Source organism: Ranitomeya variabilis, chromosome 1 (assembly GCF_051348905.1).
Source record: "Ranitomeya variabilis isolate aRanVar5 chromosome 1, aRanVar5.hap1, whole genome shotgun sequence".
Lineage (NCBI taxonomy): Eukaryota > Metazoa > Chordata > Amphibia > Anura > Dendrobatidae > Ranitomeya > Ranitomeya variabilis.
Genome location: NC_135232.1, coordinates 1,060,102,214 through 1,060,116,600, shown reverse-complemented (window position 1 = coordinate 1,060,116,600; position 14,387 = coordinate 1,060,102,214).

The following is a 14,387-nucleotide window of genomic DNA, read 5'->3' as shown; positions in this document are numbered from 1 at the left end:
GGCGCAGAATCACGGTAGCCGGAAGACCGAGGGAATAAAGACCTTTATGCTTTACTTCAGAGACCGGCAGGACAGCTAATTACAAGTTACCTGTCCGCACCTACACCCAGGAGGCACGGTGACACCTACAGAGCCGGGTTATCTAAAAGACCCTATAAACAGGCTCAAGTCACCAGTCATATGGGTATTGTCCTATCCTATATGGACAGAGAGAGAATGAGACACACACAGAATTCATCATCTTTCCCCCATCTCACACGATTCCCACCCATCGAACCTATCCATTACAGTAAATGGCTGCCCACTCTCCCCAGTCCCACAAGTTCGCTGCCTCGGCTTAATCCTTGATGCTGATCTCTCCTTCAAACCACATATCCAAGCCCTTTCCACTTCCTGACGACTTCAACTCAAAAATATTTCACAAATCCGTACATTCCTCAACCAAGAATCTGCAAAAACCCTAGTCCATGCCCTCATCATCTCTCGCCTTGACTACTGCAACCTCCTGCTCTGTGGCCTCCCCTCTAACACACTCGCACCCCTCCAATCTATTCTAAACTCTGCTGCCCGACTAATCCACCTGTCCCCCCGCTATTCCCTGGCCTCTCCCCTCTGTCAATCCCTTCACTGGCTCCCCATTGCCCAGAGACTCCAGTACAAAACCCTTACCATGACGTACAAAGCCATCCACAACCTGTTTCCTCCTTACATCTGTGACCTCGTCTCCCGTTACTTTCCTGCACGCAACCTCCGAGCCTCACAAGATCTCCTTCTCTACTCCTCTCTTATCGCCTCTTCCCACAATCGTATACAAGATTTCTCTCGCGTATCACCCCTACTCTGGAACCCTCTACCACAACACATCAGACTCTCGCCTACCATCAAAACCTTCAAAAAGAGCCTGAAGACCCACCTCTTCCGACAAGCCTACAACCTGCAGTAACCACCGATCGACCAAACCACTGCATGACCAGCTCTATCCTCGCCTACTGTATTCTCACCCATCCCTTGTAGATTGTGAGCCTTCGTGGGCAGGGTCCTCTCTCCTCCTGTACCAGTTATGACTTGTATTGTTTAAGATTATTGTACCTGTTTTTATTATGTATACCCCTCCTCACATGTAAAGCGCCATGGAATAAATGGCGCTATAACAATAAATAATAATAATAATAATAATAATAATCTGTGAGACCCTTATGTGAAGCCATAGTCAGTAAGGGACTACACCACCGCAGTGCAAGGGAAGGCTACTGATTTCCACCTGGACAAGTGAACTCTGGACTTGCCTCCAAACCGGCCGGACTCTGCCTACCCTGTGATCTGGTGCCCTGGACTGTGGATGCTGAAGTCTTCAGTAAAGGTAAAGAGACTGCAACCTTGTGTCCTCGTTCTTCTCTGCGCCTCTCACCATACCACCATCTACACACCATGAAGCCCTGGGGACCTACTTCACCTGTGGGAAGGTATACCATCTAGCTGCCATAACATCACCCCAGCGAACCCCTTAACCCCTTTACTCCCAAGGGTGGTTTGCACGTTAATGACCGGGCCAATTTTTACAATTCTGACCACTGTCCCTTTATGAGGTTATAACTCTGGAACGCTTCAACGGATCTTGGCGATTCTGACATTGTTTTCTCGTGACATATTGTACTTCATGATAGTGGTAAAATTTCTTCGATATAACTTGCGTTTATTTGTGAAAAAAATGGAAATTTGGCGAAAATTTTGAAAATTTCACAATTTTCCAACTTTGAATTTTTATGCCCTTAAATCACAGAGATATGTCACACAAAATACTTAATAGGTAACATTTCCCACATGTCTACTTTACATCAGCACAATTTAGGAACCAAAATTTTTTTTTGTTAGGGAGTTATAAGGGTTAAAAGTTGACCAGCAATTTCTCATTTTTGCAACACCATTTTTTTTTAGGGACCACATCTCATTTTAAGTCATTTTGAGGGGTCAATATGATGGAAAATACCCGTGTGCCACCATTCTAAAAACTGCACCCCTCAAGGTGCTCAAAACCACATTCAAGAAATGTATTAACCCTTCAGGTGTTTCACAGGAATTTTTGGAATGTTTAAATAAAAATTAACATTTAAATTTTTTTTACACAAAATTTATTTCAGCTCCAATTTGTTTTATTTTACCAAGGGTAACAGGAGAAAATGGACCCCAAATGTTGTTGTACAATTTGTGCTGAGTACGCTGATACCCCATATGTGGGGGTAAACCACTGTTTGGGCGCACCGCAGAGCTTGGAAGGGAAGGAATGCCATTTGACTTTTCAATGCAAAATTGACTGGAATTGAGATGGAACGCCATGTTGCGTTTGGAGAGCCCCTGATGTGCCTAAACATTGAAACCCCCCCACAAGTGACACCAATTTGGAAAGTAGACCCCCTAAGGAACTTATCTAGATGTGTGGTGAGCACTTTGACCCACCAAGTGCTTTACAGAAGTTTATAATGCAGAGCCGTAAAAATAAAAAATCATATTTTTTCACAAAAATTATCTTTTCGCCCCCAATTTTTTATTTTCCCAAGGGTAAGAGAAGAAATTGGACCCCAAAAGTTGTTGTGCAATTTGTCCTGAGTATGCCGATACCCCATATGTGGGGTTAAACCACTGTTTGGGCGCATAGCAGAGCTCGGAAGGGAAGGAGCGCCATTTGACTTTTCAATGCAAAATTGACTGGAATTAAGATGGGACGCCATGTCGCGTTTGGAGAGCCACTGATGTGCCTAAACATTAAACCCCCCCACAAATGACACCATTTTGGAAATTAGACCCCCTAAGGAACTTATCTAGATGTGTTTTGAGAGCTTTGATCCCCCAAGTGTTTCACTATAGTTTGTAACGCAGAGCCGTGAAAATAAAAATTCATATTTTTTTTTTCACAACAATGATTTTTTAGCCCCCAGTTTTGTATTTTCACAAGGGTGACAGGATAAATTGGACCCCAAAAGTTGTTGTCCAATTTGTCCTGAGTAAGCTGATACCCCATATGTGGGGGGAACCACTGTTTGGGCGCATGGCAGAGCTTGGGAGGGAAGGAGCGCCATTTGGAATGCAGACTTAGATGGATTGGTTTGCAGGCGTCACGTTGCATTTGCAGAGCCCCTGATGTACCCAAACAGTAGAAACCCCCCACAAGTGACCCCATATTGGAAACTAGACCTCCCAAGGAACTTATCTAGATGTGTTGTGAGAACTTTGAACCCCCAAGTGTTTCACTACAGTTTATAACGCAGAGCCGTGAAAATAAAAAATATTTTTTTTTCCACAAAAATTGTTTTTTAGCCCCCAGTTTTGTATTTTTCTAAGGGTAACAGGAGAAATTGGACCGCAAAAGTTGTTGTCCAATTTGTCCTGAGTATGCTGATACCCCATATGTGGGAGGGAACCACTGTTTGGGCGCATGGCAGAGCTCGGAAGGGAAGGAGCGCCATTTGGAATGCAGACTTAGATGGATTGGTCTGCAGGCATCACGTTGCATTTGCAGAGCCCCTGATGTACCCAAACAGTAGAAACCCCCAAAAGTGACCCCATATTGGAAACTAGACCTCCCAAGGAACTTATCTAGATGTGTTGTGAGAACTTTGAACCCCCAAGTGTTTTTCACTACAGCTTACAACGCAGAGCCGTGAAAATAAAAAATCCTTTTTTTCCCACAAAAATGATTTTTAGCCCCCCAAATTTATATTTTCCCAAGGGTAACAAGAGAACTCGGACCCCAAAAGTTGTTGTCCAATTTGTCCCGAGTACGCTGATGCCCCATATGTTGGGGTAAAGCCCTGTTTGGGCACACGGGAAAGCTCGGAAGGGAAGGAGCACTGTTTTACTTTTTCAATGCAGAATTGGCTGGAATTGAGATCGGACGCCATGTCGCGTTTGGAGAGCCCCTGATGTGCCTAAACAAAGGAAACTCCCCAATTCTAACTGAAACCCTAATCCAAACACACTCCTAACCCTAATCCCAACGGTAACCCTAACCACACCCCTAACCCTGACACACCCCTAACTCTAATCCCAACCCTAATCCCAACCGTAAATGTAATCCAAACCCTAACCCTAACTTTAGCCCCAACCCTAACCCTAACTTTAGCTCCAACCCTAGCCCCAACCCTAACCCTAGCCCTAACCCTAGCCCTAACCCTAGCCCTAATGGGAAAATGGAAATAAATACATTTTTTTAATTTTATTATTTTTCCCTAACTAAGGGGGTGATGAAGGGGGGTTTGATTTACTTTTATAGCATTTTTTATAGTGGATTTTTATGATTGGCAGCCGTCACACACTAAAAGACGCTTTTTATAGCAAAAAAGTTTTTGCGTCTCCACATTTTGAGAGCTATAATTTTTCCATATTTTGGTCCACAGAGTAATGTGCAGTCTTGTTTTTTGCAGGACGAGTTGACGTTTTTATTGGTAACATTTTTGGACACGTGACAGTTTTTGATCGCTTTTTATTCCGATTTTTGTGAGGCAGAATGACAAAAAAACAGCTATTCATGAATTTCTTTTGGGGGAGGCGTTTATACCGTTCCACGTTTGGTAAAATTGATAAAGCAGTTTTATTCTTCGGGTCAGTACGATTACAGTGATACCTCATATCATTTTTTTATGCTTTGGCGCTTTTATACGATAAAAATTATTTTATAGAATAAATAATTATTTTGGCATCGCTTTATTCTGAGGACTATAACTTTTTTAGTTTTTCTTTGATGATGCTGTATGGTGGCTCGTTTTTTGCAGGACAAGATGACGTTTTCAGCGGTACCATGGTTATTTATATCCGTCTTTTTGATCGCGTGTTATTCCACTTTTTGTTTGGCAGTATGAGAATAAAGCGTTGTTTTTTGCCTCGTTTTTTTTTTTCCCTACGGTGTTCACTGAAGGGGTTAACTAGTGATATAGTTTTATAGGTGGGGTCGTTACTGACGCGGCGATACTAAATATGTGTACTTTTATTTTTATTTTTTTTATTTAGATAAAGAAATGTATTTATGGGAATAATATATATATATTTTTTTTCTTTATTTAGGAATTTTTTTTTTTTTTTTTAACACATGTGGAAATTTTTTTTTTTACTTTTTTACTTTGTTCCAGGGGGGGACATCACAGATCGCTGATCTGACAGTTTGCACAGCACTCTGTCAGATCACCGATCTGCCTCACAGCACTGCAAGCTTACCAAGCCCCTGCTCTGAGCAGGCACTCGGTAAGCCACCTCCCTCCCTGCAGGACCCGGGTGCCGCGGCCATCTTGGATCCGGGCACCTGCAGGGATAGGAGGTAAGAGACCCTCACAGCAACGCGATCACATCGCGTTGCTCCGGGGGTCTCATGGAAGCCCGCAGGGAGCCCCCTCCCTGCGCGATGCTTCCCTGTACCGCCGGTACACCGCGATCATGTTTGATCGCGGTGTGCCGGGGGTTAATGTGCCGGGGGCGGTCCGTGACCGCTCCTGGCACATAGTGCCGGATGTCAGCTGCGATAGTCAGATGACACCCGGCCGCGATCGGCCTCGTTCCCCCCGTGAGCGACGCCGATCCAATGTCAGAAAAGGGTTAAAGCAGCATCGGTCATCCTGACCAAATACCACAGGTGGCGTCACGAACATAAACTCTATCCCTTTAAAGACCTTTCCCCTTTTACACGGACGTCCCAGGGCCACAGACCGGGTCAGCCACCGTGACATCCCCCTTTGAACCGCAGGACCCGGTACCGAGGACCCCATGGCCCCATGGGGGTGATCCACATGCAGCTGCAGAGTCTCGAATATATTATCTGAGCATGCCCAAGATACTCAGATAACACCTGACCATGCTCAGATAACACCTTATCTGAGCACATTCATTCATCACTAATGATAGTCTCACGTTCGAAGCAGTAGTGGATGTTGAGAGATGGAGCCTGAAAGTCAAAAGTTCAAGACATTTTTGCCCTTTTGCTCATCAGTGGAAACAATAAGTTATTTATTATGACATGTTCCCTTTAACGGGCATATGATGGAAATAGAGGGAGATCCAGTGAGAGGACAGATCATTAATTTTCATGGGACTTTAGTGGAAAATAAGCTGACACAGCCGGTTATTGAGCCAAGATTATTACCGAATCCTCTCTTCAGTGTAACATTGCAGCTTACCTGTAGTCACTTCTTGGCTGGAGAATTATGACTGTCCTTCGGTATAATGGGTTCTTCTCTGCTACATCAGCACACACACACACGTGAGTGAGCCATCTCTCATTCACTTACATAATGAGCTGTTCTAGATATGAAGTGAGCATTAGCCAGTCATTGTGTGCCTGTAACAAACACTGAATGGCTCTATAAAAGTACTACATTACTGCCAAAAATAGGAATAGATCCTGCCATGAGCAACCAAGAAATCGAGTGTGTTTTTTTTTGGGGAAAAAAGGGCTTTTCTGATTACACAAGGCAGATCCATATGTGCATAAGCCCTTGCACAACAATTACATTACTGATGCCATTCTACTAAGTCCTAGATAATTGTGGACTTCCCTTTCATTATGTATTCCTTTTTCCGCCTCATTTCTATAAAACAGAAATAAGCTGCCATGGAAATCAACTGATGGTCTATCTCTTCTCATGGTCACAGACATCCAGACATGTCCTGCAGGGGAAAAGTGTTATTCTATAGTGGACATTTAAACAAATGATTATCTACGAATTACAGCAATAAGAATTAACTGCTACCGCAGAGTGGCCTCCATTCATTTCCATAGCGGAGAGCCCTGAGCAGCAACTTCCCACTAGATGAGCTCATGGCCTGATAGATCATATAGTAGGGGATTGTCTTTATGAGAACACACATTTAATGTATAGGTCTTTCAAGATCCTGTATTTAAGCATCATATTAGTTTAAAAAAAAATGTCACCTGAATTAGGTTGCCCCAACTGAGAATAATATAAAGAAAGGGCAAAGCCCCTGATTCTAGTAGTATGTCATTTACTGTGCTCTTTACTGTAGTTTTGATAAAACACACCTTTATCAGCTGCATCTCTGCTAGTCTTCTCAATAAAGATCTTCTGCTATGTAGTCCTCTATATTCATGAGCTCTGTATAACACTTCCAACACCATTCATTTGCAGCTTACTGCCAAAGCACAGCATAATAGAACAGATGGCTGGATGTTCTAAAGACAGAAAAGTCCAAGAAGGATGGGAGATTTTCCTAAATGAAATTCTCAGTGCACAATCAGTAACAATCCCAAAAAGAACGAAGAATTAGAAACATTTAAAGAGACCAGAATGGATGAACACAGAGCTTAAACACTTGGTAAAAAGCAAAAAACAATGTATATTAAATGGAAAGAGGGGGCATATCTAAAGAATAATATAATGCTGTCTGCAGGGAATGCAGGGCAAGTGTTAGAAGAGCTAAATCCAGTAATGAAGTGAGGCTTGCAAGGGAGACCAAAAGCAATAAGAAAGGATTTTGGTGGTATGTCAAAGGCAAAACAAAAGTCACAGATACTACAGGATCAAAAGCGTGAAGTGGTCAAAAATGATGTTGAGAAGGCCGAATTTTTAAATTCCTATTTTGCACCTGTGTTCTCTTGGAAAGCAATTGTAACATCAATTGATCTTCACAGTGCTATCAAAGGAATAAAGGAATCCACACTGTCTATAAACAGAGAGCTGGTGAGGGAACACTAAGATAATTTAATTAATGAATTTAAATCTGCTGGTCCAGATGAATTACACACTAGGGTACTCAAAGAGTTAGCAGAGGAAATTGCTGAACCTCTAGCCAGAAACTTTGAAAAATCCTGGAGAACAGGACAAGTCCCAGAAGATTGGAGAATTGAAAATGCTGTCCCTATTTTCAAAAAAGGAAACAAGAATGAAGCAAGGAAATTACAGGCCAGTGAGCCTTACTTCTATACCAGGAAAGATCTTTGGACAAATTATTAAACAACATATAAGTACTTGGAGAAGAATAAATTAATTAACCAGATCCAGCATGGGTTTGTAGCAAACAAGTCAAGCCACACTAATCTAATTTCCTTCTATGATGTAATCACTGACTGGGTGGATCAGGAAAATGTGGTATAGTATTTCTCGACTTCAGCAAAGCATTTGATAAAGTATTTAATGCAATCCTTATTGAAAAAATGACCAAGTATGGGATTGACAAGGCTACAGTTAGGTGGATTTATAACTGGCTCAGTGATCATACTCAAAGAGTGGTGATAAATGGTTGCACATCCAATTGGAAGAGCATATCATGTGGAAGCGCTGGAGCTCTATCCTGGCCCCAGTATTGTCCAACAGTTTTATAAATGATTTAGATAAGGGAACTGAAGGTAAAATAATCAAATTTGCAGACAATGCAAAGCTAGGAGGGATAGCTAACACTAGAGAAGACAGAGATAGAATTCTGAAGGATTTAGATAAGCTTGAACAATGGGCAGTGACTAATAGCATAGCATTTAACAGGAAGAAAAGCAAGATTCTACATCTGGGCAAGAAAAACGATAATTACATTTACAGAATAGGAGGAATAGAACAAAGCCAGGGGCGTAACTACCGCGGTCGCAGCGGTCGCCATTGCGACCGGGCCCCGCAGGTCAGGGGCCCCGGGCCGGCAGGTCTGAGCAGGGCCAGGCTGGCCATCGGGCACTTCTGGCAAATGCCAGAAGAGCCGATGCCAGTAGTGGGCCGCTGCACTGTTCCTCCCCCGGAACCCCCCCCAGTGCCGCCGCCGCCGCCGCATTTAACTATACCGGCGTCTATGACACCGGTATAGTTCAATGCAATGATGGGAGGAGAGAGCGTCATCTGACGCTTCCTCTCCCATCATTCCCCGCTCTGCCTCTGACAGTACACTGCGGGTGCGCGATGACGTCATATCATCGCGCACCTGCAGTGTCCTGCGCAGACTGCAGCCGCCAGGAGCAGCGCGGGCAAAAGGAAAGGTGAGGAGAGTTTTTTTTTTTTTTCTTTTTAACCGGACTGTGGGGCCATTATCGGGGGGGGGGGGGGAGATGAGATGAGATGTGGGCTGTGCTCTATATATCCCTGTGCGGGCTCTGCTGTATATACCCCTGTGGGGGCTGTGCTGTATATATCCCTGTGCGGGCTCTGCTGTATATATCCCTGTGCGGGCTCTGCTGTATATACCACTGTGCGGGCTGTGCTGTATATACCCCTGTGCGGGCTGTGCTGTATATACCCCTGTGCGGGCTGTGCTGTATATACCCCTGTGCGGGCTGTGCTGTATATACCCCTGTGCGGGCTGTGCTGGATATACCACTGTGAGGGCTGTGCTGGATATACCACTGTGCGGTCTGTGCTGGATATACCACTGTGCGGTCTGTGCTGGATATACCACTGTGCGGTCTGTGCTGGATATACCACTGTGCGGGCTCTGCTGTATATACCACTGTGCGGGCTGTGCTCTATATACCACTGTGCGGGCTCTGCTGTATATAACACTGTGCGGGCTGTGCTGGATATACCACTGTGCGGGCTGTGCTCTATATACCACTGTGCGGGCTGTGCTGGATATACCACTGTGCGGGCTGTGCTGGATATACCACTGTGCGGGCTGTGCTGGATATACCACTGTGCGGGCTGTGCTCTATATACCACTGTGCGGGCTGTGCTGGCACCCAACACCATGTTGCAGTGCAGGAGATTCCTGCAACAGTCCGAGGCGTATCTAGGGGAAGCGGGGCGGGGGAAGGTGGGGGGGTTGCGGAGGCGGGGGAAGGTGGGGGGGTATGGGGGGTAGGGGGGGGTAGGGGGGGGGCCCCATTTGGAAGTTCGCACCGGGGCCCATAACTTTGTAGTTACGCCACTGAACAAAGCAACAGTATGTTTGAAAAAGACTTGGTTATACTAATAGATCACAGAGTGCACATGAGTCAACAGTGTGATGCAGCAGCAAAAAAAAGAAAACTGAGTTCTAGGATGTATTAAGAGTAGCATAGAGTCTAGATCACGTGAAGTAATTATCTCCCTCTACTACTCCTTGGTCAGGCCTCACCTGGAATACTGTGTCCAGTTCTGGGCACCACATTTTAAAAAACACATTAAAAAACTGGAGCAACTTCAAGGAAGAGCTACCAGGATGCTACCAGGATGGTGAGCGTACTGAAAAGTATGTCCTACGAGGAACGGTTAAAGGATCTGGGAATGTTTAGCTTGCAAAAAAGAAGGCCAAGAGGAGACTTAATAGCTGTCTACAAATATCTGAAGGGATGTCACAGTATAGCGGGATCATCCTTAATCTCATTTGCACATGGAAACATGAGAAGCAATGCAATGAAACTGAAACGGAGAAGATACAGATTAGATATTAGAAAAAACTTTTTTGACAGTGTGGGTGATCAATGAGTGGAACAGGCTGCCACGAGAGGTTGTGTGTTCTCCTTGAATGGAAGTCTTCAAACAGAGGCTGTCTGAGAAGGTTTAGTGAATCTTGCATTGAGCAGGGGGTTGGACATGATGACCCTGTAAGTCCCTTCTAACTCTACCATTCTACGATTTTTTGAAATGCTTAGCGTAGAGCACTAGAGAAATATGATAGCAAACGTTATGTAAAATGTTCCCAATAAAAGCTTCAACTCAATCCACAAAAAAACAAGTCCAAACTCTGCTAGGTCTGTCATCTGTTAACGGAAATATAGGGGGCTTCCATGTTACTGGTAGTACAAAGGTTCTGGAAAAGTGCTATGGTTCATTGCCCCCGAAGGAAATCCAGCACTCCCAAATTCAAATGCCCCCTCCCTTTTGAGCCCCACAGTGTGCATAAACCACATTTAACATTCACATGTTTGGCATTCCTGTAGCAATGATGGCCTGCCTAAATTACAGGCGCTTGTCTCCAGAAGCATGAGCTGGGCACTACAATGTACTGGTGACTACAGCGTACTGGGCACTACAATGGCAGTTTGCAATTTTTGCTCCGCAACATCCACTACTGCTTGTTTCTGAAAAACACCAATGGAGTTGCTACTACACCTGTAGATAAATTTCCAAAAGAGTATAGTTTTCAAAATGTAGTCATTTGAGGGGGGGAGGATCTGCTGTTCTAGCAGTCTATGTTTGGAGTCCATGAAATATTCTGCGCTCCAGGAGGCAAATAGTGCTTCGTCCACCCCAAGTCTCACCTTGTGGCTAAGCAGTACTGTACATCTGCAACGCCCCCACTGTCGCAGGGCCGAGGGGTACCCGGTACCGGGCCTCTGAGTCTCTGCTCTGGGATTGTCACGGTGGCTAGACCCGGTCCGTGACCCTGCTGAGGGGCGCCCAATAATAGGTGTGGATGGTGGTGGTGCGGTGCAGTGCCGGTCGCAGTAAATAACGAGGACACCAGGTTGCAGTCTCTTTACCTCTTTACTGAAGGCTTCAGGGTCGTCAGTCCGGAATACGGTTAACCAGGCTGCGCAAGTCCGGCCGGTCCGATGGCACCTCCAGAGTTCCCTTTGCAGGTGGAAATCTGTGCCTACCTTCTAGCGCTTGTGTGTTGCGGTCCTCCCCTGCTGTGCTTACGGGATAGTCCCCACAACTGTTGTGTCTGTTTCTCGTGTTCCCTCACAACTCGATGATGATGTTCTTCTTCGTCCCCCAGATGATATGGCTAGGATGCACCCGTATGACGGGTAGGCTCGGAGCTCTTCCTGGACCCTAGTGAGGCCCTTCTCCTATTGTTGCCCCCTGTGTCTTCATAGGTGATATGTGTGAGATAGCCCGCCTATAGCTGACTGTCCTGCCGTAGGTTTGAAGCATTTGCTTGGAGCTTAGTACTTCCTCGGCGTTCCGGCTACCGGCTACGCGCCTCAGTAGGATGTTGCCTCGTCTTACAGCACGACTCCTACTGGTATTTCTCCTAGTTGCGTGATCTCGTTTCTCACTCAGCACAATATACCTCGCTTCTTGTCCTTTCTTAGGGTACCGCCGCGATCAAGTGCAGGCGCGGTCCCGTAACGTTCTCTCTGTTCGCTAGGCCTCTGTCAGGATCCCACCCCTGACAGGGACCCCTCTGAGTCTCTCCCTGCAACACCCTCTGCCACAGGGTGCTGCCTGTTCGATCCCCAGTCAGCTTTCTGTCTAACTTCCTATCCAACCCCCAGTTTTACCAGATTGTGAGGAGTGGCCTAATACATAGCACCCTTAGCTCCCCCTGGAGGCCAGACTGTGAAGTGTATTGGTGTCTGTGATACCTGGTCAGATGAACTCCTTCAGTGCCATCAGACGTACCATAGCCCCCCTCAGTGGCGGAGCATCAGTACTGCAACGACCAGGACTCTGGGGCGCTGCACATCCATATATGGCGTATTTCTACATTCAGCAGTTGTGGGACAAATTTTGGTGCCATTTTAACCATTTCCCAGTGTAAGAATGTAAAATATGAGGCTGAAATTAAATTTTGTTGGTAAAAATGCAATTATTTATTTTTCACTGCCCAACGGTATAAAATTCCGTGACACACCTTTGGTGTCAATATGATCACTGTACCGCTAGATGAATTCATTGAGAGGTGTAGTTTGTGAAATGTGGTCACTTATGGGGAGTTCTGCTGTTCTGACACGTCAGGGGCTCTATGTATGTGACATGGCACCCTCAAATCAGTCCAGAAAAATGCAGTATGGCGCTTCTTCCCTTCCGTACTTTGCACTGTGCCTCAAAATTAGTTTTCACAAACAGGATGTCATCAGAGTTCCAGGGACTGAGGTCACTGTCACAGCTGCATTCCAGCCCGAAATGAGGAAACATCCATTTCAGGGGATTGGCTAGTCCCTGCACTGCTGAACATATGCTGACTGTCAATTTCAACACATGCTCAGTATCCACTCCCCTGCTCACAGCGCCATGCTCCTTGGAATGTGCCACTACAGTTCGCTCCCCTGCCATCTCTAATTAGGAATGACAAACCGGCCCTGTGAGCAGGGAGAATAGAGATCAGCCCCCAGGATAGACATCACTGATGATAGGGCTGTGACATTTGTTTTGGGCGCAGCGTAGCATTTTCTCCTTTTCAGTGCACACTTAAAGTGCACTCTCTTACTTTGAATGTCACTAAGTTCGATTCTATAAACATATTAATCACAAATAATTTTTTACTCGATGAGTCTACGCCATCTGTAAAGGTACCGTCACATTAAGCGACGCTGCAGCGATATAGACAACGATGCCGATCGCTGCAGCGTCGCTGTTTCGTCGTTGTGTGGTCGCTGGAGAGCTGTCACACAGACAGCTCTCCAGCGACCAACGATGCCGAAGTCCCCGGGTAACCAGGGTAAACATCGGGTTACTAAGTGCAGGGCCGCACTTAGTAACCAGATGTTTACCCTGGTTACCAGTGTAAATGTAAAAAAAACAAACACTACATACTTACATTCCGGTGTCTGTCGCGTCCCCCGGCGTCCGCTTCCCTGCACTGTGTAAGCACCGGCCCTAAAGCAGAGCGGTGACGTCTCCGCTGTGCTCTGCTTTATGGCCGGCCAGCGCTGACACAGTGCAGGGAAGCGGACGCCGGGGGACCCGACAGACACCGGAATGTAAGTATGTAGTGTTTGTTTTTTTTACATTTACAATGGTAACCAGGGTAAATATCGGGTTACTAAGCACAGCCCTGCGCTTAGTAACCCGATGTTTACCCTGGTTACCAGTGAAGACATCGCTGAATCCACGTCACACACACCGATCCAGCAATGTCAGCGGGTGATCCAGCGACGAAATAAGGTGCTGGCCTTCTAGCTCCGACCAACGATGTCACAGCAGGTTCCTGATCGCTGCTGCGTGTCAAACACAACGATATCGCTATCCAGGACGCTGCAACGTCACAGATCGCTATCGTTATCGTTGTTAAGTTGTTCAGTGTGAAGGTACCTTAAGTTTATGGATACACCTGGTATATGTCTTGTTCCTTTTATTCTGTTTATTATTGTTTATTGTTTTACATTCCCCTTGTTGTTTGTACAAGCTCACGTGTATATCTATGTTTATACAGGAGACAATGTTCATTGTGATCTATCGAGCTGCGAGTTTACCTTCATGTTTAAAATTTATAAATAAAGAATTTAAAAAAAAAAGAAAATCCCTAAGCAAAAGTTTTACACAGATTCTGATAGCGATGTGCAATACTGATCATAGCACAGCGGCCTCAGGATGCACCACTGAAAAAAGGGAAAAAAATTGTACCAAAGATTGAGCATGGATGCTCATCAAGGGAGAGGAGAGACGGTGGGCCTAGAACAAGGTGTCACAAGGAGGTTTCTGCAAACATCACCGACTGTGATGGAGGTGTGAGGATCTGTGGAATCTCTAGGTTCTAGCACTCTTCCTTTAATTTTTCTACAGTAATAGCTGTTATTAGCACAGGGAGATTCGGGTGTGGAC